Consider the following 8,926-nt stretch of genomic DNA (forward strand, 5'->3'; position numbering starts at 1 on the left):
ACACGATCTCTCTCCACGAGTCTTCAAAACACCTTCGCCTTACAGGTCAAGGTTCTTTTGGTTAAATAAACTGTCCTCAGACAGGCGGCCCAGTAGGCTTCGATATTAAAAAAAACAAGCAGAGTACATAAAGCTTATTACAACAAGAGATCTCAGAGTTCTCTGTCAAGCAATGATCTTGAACTTCTGCAGATCCTTTCCTATATAGAGTTCCTGAAGAATCTAATCCTAGTTAAGAGATGACGTAAAAGGGGAAATTATTAAGGGTCTTGTCGGTATTTCTTTCACCGACGGTGTCTACTCAATCTTTTCCAGTACAATGATCCTAGCTACAACATGTGACCATATCATCACATTGCTAGCTAAAGATTCTACCATGGTCCCATCGGACTCCTATCTGAATCGTCATGATCTGAAGAACCTGGTGATGGCTCGTACTCGTCGAGTATCTTCTGGTAGTGGCGTTCTATTAGCCGATTGTATTCTTCGTCGATATTTGCTTCTGGGTCCTAGGAATCTATTAGATCGTATTTTCCTTTGGCATCTTTATCTAAAATTATTGTCCTCCGAGATGCTACTTTTCAAGATTCTCCCTTTCCCGTATTTGTCTTTATCTTGTGGAGGTCCAGTTGCTGAGGTGTGTACATAGCTTCCTGTTTTTCGCACTTGTTAAGAAAAGGTAAAGCACTTATCTCGATGTCTAGAAAAGAATCTTTAAAGACATTTCTTACTGTGGGTGACCTCTGAACTGCCAACTCAATTCCGTCCAATAGTTCCCAATTAAAGATTTGAAACATGTTTGTGGAACTTTCTATAGCATTTTGAACCCATAATTTGCAATTATCACTGATAAAATCTTTATGCTGCCATCCTAGCTCGAAAATTATTGAAGTGCAGATTCTTTTTGAAATCATCAGACTTATTATATGAATGCCATTATTGTTCCAATTGGGTGGGAGGACACTTATTGTGACCAAAGCCTTTCGATTAACTACAAATTTTAACACTTAATGTTCTCCCTGTAAGTCAATCATTTTATGTAGAATCTGAATTATTTCTAGGAGCTTTAAATTTCCAAATTCATGAAACCAACCAGCATGCTGCTTAATCATTTATTCATTGTTGCTGGTTTCTATTTCTTCGATCCTTTCATGGCTGAACACTTGTGCAAACGGATTGGTATCAATACTTTCTCTTAATCTAAGACTGTGAAAATCCCAAGGGGATGAGAAAGTTCTGAGATACTGCATCATCCGTTGAATGCACTGAGATATCCTGATAGTTGGCTTTTTTCTGCATAAACCTCCCTTGATTTCCCAATCAACAAACCATTCAAATATCTCATACTAAGGGAAAGTGTCGCTTGCTGCATAATTTTCATCAAACCTTTGCAAGAAAGAGGCTTCTAATTCCTCGAAAATGTTGGGGATTTTTAAAGATACAATATATTTTTCTAACTCAGGCTTGATAGGAATTTCTTCAAAATCCAATAGTTTTTCTCCTGTAAAAATTATAAGAGCAAAATCAATTCCTCCAATGAGCTGATAGAAATTTAAAAATTTGAGGATCCAGATCATTTTGTCAGTGTATAAACTAGACCATAGATCTAATAAGCTTCTGAAGAAGAATTTCACCTTCATATTTGGCAAAGGATATACCTTTACCAGTGTATCGTCTAGGCCCAGAGAAACACCTATATTCTTGGACTGCCATGCTTGGCATTTCCATATCCAAGTATTTCTTCTCAATCTCATTCCTACAACCTTTTTTATTTCTTCTACAAGGTGGCTTGCATGTCCTTCAAAAATTCTGAACCTATCAACAAAAGTAGCAAAACTGTTGTCCTGTGGACTTCTACATGGAATGGTAAAACACGAACCTGTACAAGTCATGAATGCTTTATTCATATCCCTGGTTAATGAATCTATTAGAAAATTTGAATTACCTGGGATCAACTCAACTTTGAAATCAAATTGTTGGAACCAAATCTGCCAAGCAAGAATTCTTCCCTTAGCAATCTGTCTTGATATTTTGGCAGATAGAAAATATTTGAAGTTCTTGGAGTTTTTTCTGATTAAGAATTTTACGGGAGTAAGATATAACTCAAAACTTTGTATCCCACTGAAAAAAGCCAATGTTTCTTTTTCCGATATGAAATAATTCTTTTGACTAGGTGTAAATTCACCCGAAGCATAAGCACAAAGTTTATCTTCACTTTTTCCTTCACTGTTCTCTCTTCGTTCTAAAAGACCAGCTGCCCAAAAATCTAAAGAAGCGCCAGTTTGAAGTATAAGCAGACCATCACCTGGTTGCTGGAGCTTTGGAAGTTGTTCGCATTCTGCTTTCAATTGTTTAACATCTTCTGTTGCTTCTTGTGACCATCCCTGTTTGAGATTTTTCCTGATCGGTGTTGTTTTCTCTGTCAGATTTGGAATATACTTGTGAAGATAAATCAGAACTCCTAAGAATATTTGAATCGTCTTGGTATCCTTCAATTCATCGGGAAACTGTGTCAATTTGGTTAATACATGAGGTTGCATTTGAATTGCACCATTGACAACATTAATTCCCAGAAAATCAATACTATCTTGGAATAAAGACACTTTTCTTTCTGTCAAAACTATGCCATGTTGTTGTACTTCTTTTAGAAAGATTTCTAAATGCTCTAGATGGGTTTTTACATCTCGACCGTGAATTAGAATATCATCTATATATGTAACAATGAAATCATATTTAGCAAAAATAAAATCCATTCTTCGCTGGAAGAATGCAGGGGTGTTTTTCAAACCGAAAGGAACAACCTTCCATTGGTAAAATCCAGCTGGGCAAATAAAATTAGTTTTATGCCGGTCTTCTGGCTGGATCTGAATCTGGTAATACCCAAACTTCATGTCAAATTTCAACTTGCAAGTCGAAGATTTGTAAAATGAGGAATGTGGCCACCAAAAACAAAGTTTAGTACTTCTTCATCCAATACTAGACAGCCACCCACAAGAGCTGACTGTGCCCCATTACTAGAACAGAATTCACAGAATCCAAATGACATGGACCAAGTATACCAGATAGGTAACTATCTAACCACTTGGTGTGCTCACGCAGAGGATGTTCTAGATGACTTAGGCAAACAAGCTGATCTGATAAATGCTAATCTCAAATTGCTCTATGATGAGCAACAATCAGAAATAGCTTTCTTTTTCAAATTGATAATCAGCTTATCTTGGCTAATTATCACTGGAAGCACAGAGTTTAAAAATGGCATTCCCAACATTAGACTCGCCGAGGAATCAAAATGCTGAATTGCAGAGATCTTAACAATACTCCCCCCAACTTTCAAAGAAATATTGTCTACATAATGTGTTAAACTTACAGATCCTCCAATAGTTCCTGAAACCAGTATATTTTGCAGTGGTTTCCACAGAGATTTAAATAAAGATGGTCTAGCCAAATTATTAGATCCACCAGTATCAATGAATGCATCTACAGATATCCACTCATTTTTTACTTGTGCTTGAACCGGGATATAAATGAGGCTGTTAGTATTGACTATCTTTTTTAACAATGCATTTTCTTCTGTTCTTTTAATCTTTGGTTGTGGCAGACTAGTTGATGTTGTTGTTCTTTTCTCAAATGGGAAAAAAGCATTTATTTATGGCAAAGGCAACATAGGGTGCTTACCTTGTTTTACTGATAATGATACTGCACTTGCAGATTCATCATCTAAGTCATCTGATGTCTCACTTGTGACCTCAAAGTTAGTGTCACTCTCCTCTTCACTGTAGTGGCGATCTTCTGAAAAATCATCATCAGAACATGACGTGCAGAAATTGATTTTCTGAACATTTTCTCCTTCTTCTGCATCTGATATTTCAGTTAGAATATATACATGTGAAATATCATCCTCTGAATCTACAATTGACCAATCATCCTGAAACTCTTCTATTTCTATACATGCTTTGAGTTTACCAGATGAATTTTGTGGGCACTTACGAGAAAAATGTCCTTCCTTTTTACAAATGAAACAACAGTTGTTGTTTCTGGGTCTTGATCTTTTCTTCAAAAATTTATATTTACAAAAAGGCTTTCTTGGATTTGAGACTCTCTTGGGTTTAAATCTACCATATCTTTTTGTTTTTTTCTTCTCTATGAAAGGTGTCCATGGTAGCATGATTTTGCAGACATCTAAACTGGGTGTGACGTCATGCACCTTCTTCTGCCAGCATAAGTATTTAACTTTCTCTGTAACTCTGAAAAGAAGGTCAACCCAATAAATCTGATCTAGTCTTTTAGTCTGTACATCTAGATCCTTCATCACGAGGTCTCCTAGATTGCCTGGTAATTTTGACAAAAAATGAGCAAAATAGGGGTGACCGATCAACAAAGACTAAATAGAAGACAATAGACTAAAGCTTTGGTGCATTCGAACTTAATTTTGATTAACTTCAAAGTTTCCTAAAAAACAGATTTGAGATAGGTGACTTCTCCTCGACTGAACATGCGCGTGCAACACGACCTCTCTCCACGGGTCTTCAAAACGCCTTCGTCTTACAGCTCAAGGTTCTTTTGGATAAAGAAACTGTCCTTAGACAGGCGGCCCAGTAGGCTTCAATATTAACAAAAACAAGCAGAGTACATAAAGCTTATTACAACAAGAGATCTCAGAGTTCTCTGTCAAGCGATGATCTTTAACTTCTGCAGACCCTTTCTTATATAGAGTTCCTGAAGAATTTAATCCTAGTTAAGAGATGACGTAAAAGCGGAAATTATTGAGGGTCCTGTCGGTATTTCTTTCACCGACGGTGTCTACTCAATCTTTTCCAGTACAATGATTCTAGCTACAACATGTGACCATATCATCACATTACTAGCTAAAGATTCTACCATGGTCCCATCAGACTCCTATTTGAATCGTCATGATCTGAAGAACCTGGTGATGGCTCATACTCATCGAGTATCTTCTGGTAGTGGCGTTCTATCAGCCGATTGTATTCTTCGTCGATATCTGCTTTTGGGTCCTCGGCATCTGTCAGATCGTCTTTTCCTTTGGCATCTTTATCTAAAATTATTGTCCTCCGAGATGCTACTTTTGAAGATTCTCCCTTTTCCGTATTTGTCTTTATCCTGTGTAGGCCCGGTTGCTGAGGTGTGTACATAGCTTCTTGTTTTTCCCACTGAGATATCCTGATAGTTGGATTTTTTCTGCATAAACCTACCTTGATTTCCCAATCAGCAAACCCTTCAAATATCTCATACTAAGGGAAAGTGTCGCTTGCTGCATAATTTTCATCAAACCTTTGCAAGAAAGAGGCTTTTAATTCCTCGAAAATGTAGGGGATTTTTAAAGATACAATATATTTTTCTAACTCAGGCTCGATAGGAATTTCTTCAAGATCCAATAGTTTTGCTCCTGTAAAAATGCTAAGAGCAAAATCAATTCCTCCAATGAGCTGATAGAAATCTAAAACTTTGAGGATTCAGATCATTTTGTCAGTGTATACACTAGACCATAGATCTGATAAGCTTCTGAAGAAGAATTTCACCTTCATATTTGGCAAAGGATATACCTTTACCAGTGTATCATCTAGGCCCAGAGAAACACCTATATTCTTGGACTGCCATGCTTGGCATTTCGATATCCAAGTATTTCTTCTCAATCTCATTCCTACAACCTTTTTTATTTCTTCTGCAAGGTGGCTTGCATGTCCATCAAAATTTCTGAACCTATCAGCAAAAGTAGCAAAACTATCGTCCTGTGGACTTCTGCTTGGAATGGTAATACACGAACCTGTACAAGCCATGAATGCTTTATTCATATCCCTGGTTAATGAATCTGTTAGAAAATTTGAATTACCTGGGATCCACTCAACTTCGAAATCAAATTGTTGGAACCAAATCTGCCAAGCAAGAATTCTTCCCTTAGCAATCTGTCCTGATATTTTGGCAGATAGAAAATATTTGAAATTCTTGGAGTCTGTTCTGATTAAGAATTTTACGGGAGCAAGATATAAGTCAAATATTTGTATCCCATTGAAAATAGCCAATGTTTCTTTTTCAGCTATGAAATAATTCTTTTGACTGGGTATAAATTCACCCGAAGCATAAGCACAAAGTTTCTCTTCACTTTTTCCTTCACCGTTCTCTCTTCGTTCTAAAAGAACAGCTGCCAAAAAATCTAAAGAAGCGTCAGTTTGAAGTATAAGCATACCATCACGTGGTGGCTGGAGCTTTGGCAGTTGTTGGCATTCGGCTTTCAATTGTTTAACATCTTCTATTGCTTTTTATGACAATCCCTGTTTGAGATGTTTCCTGATCGGCGCTGTTTTCTCTGTCAGATTTGGAATATACTTGTGAAGATAATTCAGAACTGCTAAGAATCTTTGAATCATCTTGGTATCCTTTAATTCATCGGAAACTGTGTCAATTTGGTTAATACATGAGGTTGAATTTGAATTGCACCATTGACAACATTAATTCCCAGAAAATAAATACTATCTTGGAAAAAAGACATTTTTCTTTCTGACAATTCTATACCATGCTATTGTACTTCTTTTAGAAAGATTTCTAAATTCTCTAGATGGGTTTTTACATCTAGACTGTGAATTAGAATGTCATCTATATATGTAACAATGAAATCATATTTAGCAAAAATAAAATCCATTCTTCGTTGGAAGAATGCAGGGGCGTTTTTCAAACCGAAAGGAACAACCTTCCACTGGTAAAATCCTGCTGGGAAAAGAAAAGAAGTTTTATGTCGGTCTTCTGGCTGGATCTGAATCTGATAATACCTAGACTTCATGTCAAATTTACTAAATACCTTGCTATGCTGAATCTTTTGCATTATAGTTTCTGGCCTTGGAAATGGATAGTTAAAGCTCTGAGTGATAGCATTGAGGGGTTTATAGTTTATTACCATTCATGGTTTTCCCCTAACTATCTCAGAATGATTCCTTACCAGAAATGTTGAGCAAGCATAATGGGACTCAATTGGCTCAATGAGCTGCATCTGTAACAATTCCTTTATCTATTTCTTTATTTCCTGCTCATCTGAGGGAGTGAAGGGAATCAACTTTCCTTTTACTCCATTGTCATGCAAGGTTATAATTTCTTGCATCAGACTTTCTGTTTCCAAAAATTGTTGTGGGTTTTCCGAGCAACTTTTTAAAAGTCTTTTGTGGATATCATCTTGTTCTATAGACCAATTGGGATTTATGCATGCCAATTGTTTTGTTTTAGATTCTTCTCTTGCTTCATAGAATTGTAGGACTTCTTGCCAATCATCAGAATCTTTTAATTGCTTTCTGGCTCCTACTCTTTTCTAGCTATTTTCATGTCTTGCTTCTGAGTTTGCAATAAACAACCTAGGCCAAGAATACCACGACCGATAGCTCTGCCAGAAAAACATGTGCTACCAGCAGTCATAGAAAATGAACCAACTCCTGTCAGTGGAAGAAGATCTTTCTATCGTCATGTTCCTACACCAGAGGAGCCTAGTTCTTCCACGAGTACACCACTGTCTACAAATCAATTGTATATACAAGAAGAAACACCATTTTTTGTTGTAAATAAAATGTTTAGAACATATGTCAATACTACTCCACCTGTAGAAGAATTTCAATTTGCAAGTCGAAGATTTGTAAAAGGAGGAAAGTGGCCACCATAAACAAAGCTTAGTACTTCTTCCTCCAATACCAGACAACCACCCACAAGAGCTGGCTGTGCCCCATTACTAGAACAGAATTCATAGAATCCAAATGACATGGACCAAGTATACCAGATAGATCACTATCTAACCACTTAGTGTGCTCACGCAGAGGATGTTCTAGATGACTTAGGCAAACAAGCTGATCTGATAAATTCTAATCTCAAATTGCTCTACGATGAGTAGCAATCAGAAAATCTAGAGAAAGAAGAAAGGAGAAGAAGGATACACAAGAAAAAGGCCAAAGAAATTCCAAAGTTTCATATAGATATGAGTGCACCCAATTATTGGGATCTAGAGGAGGAAGAAGAGAAAGCAAAAGAAGAAGTAATTGCAACCAGTGCAGAAGAGGGTACTTCTAAGGACACTGGTAAACTAACTAGTGAAACAAAGACATATAAAACTGATAAACCTTTTGAGTCAAAGAAGGGAGTCATGACCCTAGGACAAGCTGCCTCTAAGTTCCCGTCTTTCATTTTTCCATCTATAAATAATCAGAATAAGGCACACATTCTGAAGAAGTTAATAAATATCCTCGTGTTGAAGAAGACCTGTATGCAGCCAATACTAGTGGCTATATCTTAGATATAGATAATTCTTGAAACCCTGGAGAATCAATTCGGATTTGGATAGGAGCTTTGTATCAAATGCAGGTTACTACAAACTTGGATAATGCATCCATCATGGTCCTAGCAGAAAAATGCATGACTGGAATAGTCTATGATTGGTGGATGGGACCATCTGAAGAGGAAAGAAGAGCCATCATGGAAGCTAGACTGTCCACATTAGAGTTATTATTAAAGACACAGTTCGTGCCAGAACCAGTTGATGAGAAGAAGCAAATAATAACAGATCTTAGTCAGATGGAATTAAAAGATCTGAAATATCTTGATCAATTCAGCAAAGATTTCATGGCTAAGGTTTTTAAGGCTAATCTCTCAAATGATGTGGCTCAAAAAATTTCATTTTTGTCAAAATTACCAGGCAATCTAGGAGACCTCTTGATGAAAGATCTAGATGTACAGACTAAAAGACTAGATCAGATTTATTGGGTTGACCTTATTTTTAGAGTTACAGAGAAAGTTAAATACTTATGCTGGTAGAAGAAGGCGCATGACATCACACCCAGTTCAGATGTCTGCAAAATCATGCTACCATGTACACCTTTCAGAGAGAAGAAGAAAACAAAAAAGTATGGTAGATTTAAACCCAAGAGAGTCTCAAATCCAA

This window comes from Pinus tabuliformis, chromosome 2_2 (assembly GCF_031772625.1).
Source record: "Pinus tabuliformis cultivar Carrire ecotype Pingquan chromosome 2_2, CPIR1, whole genome shotgun sequence".
Classification (NCBI taxonomy): Eukaryota; Viridiplantae; Streptophyta; class Pinopsida; order Pinales; family Pinaceae; genus Pinus; species Pinus tabuliformis.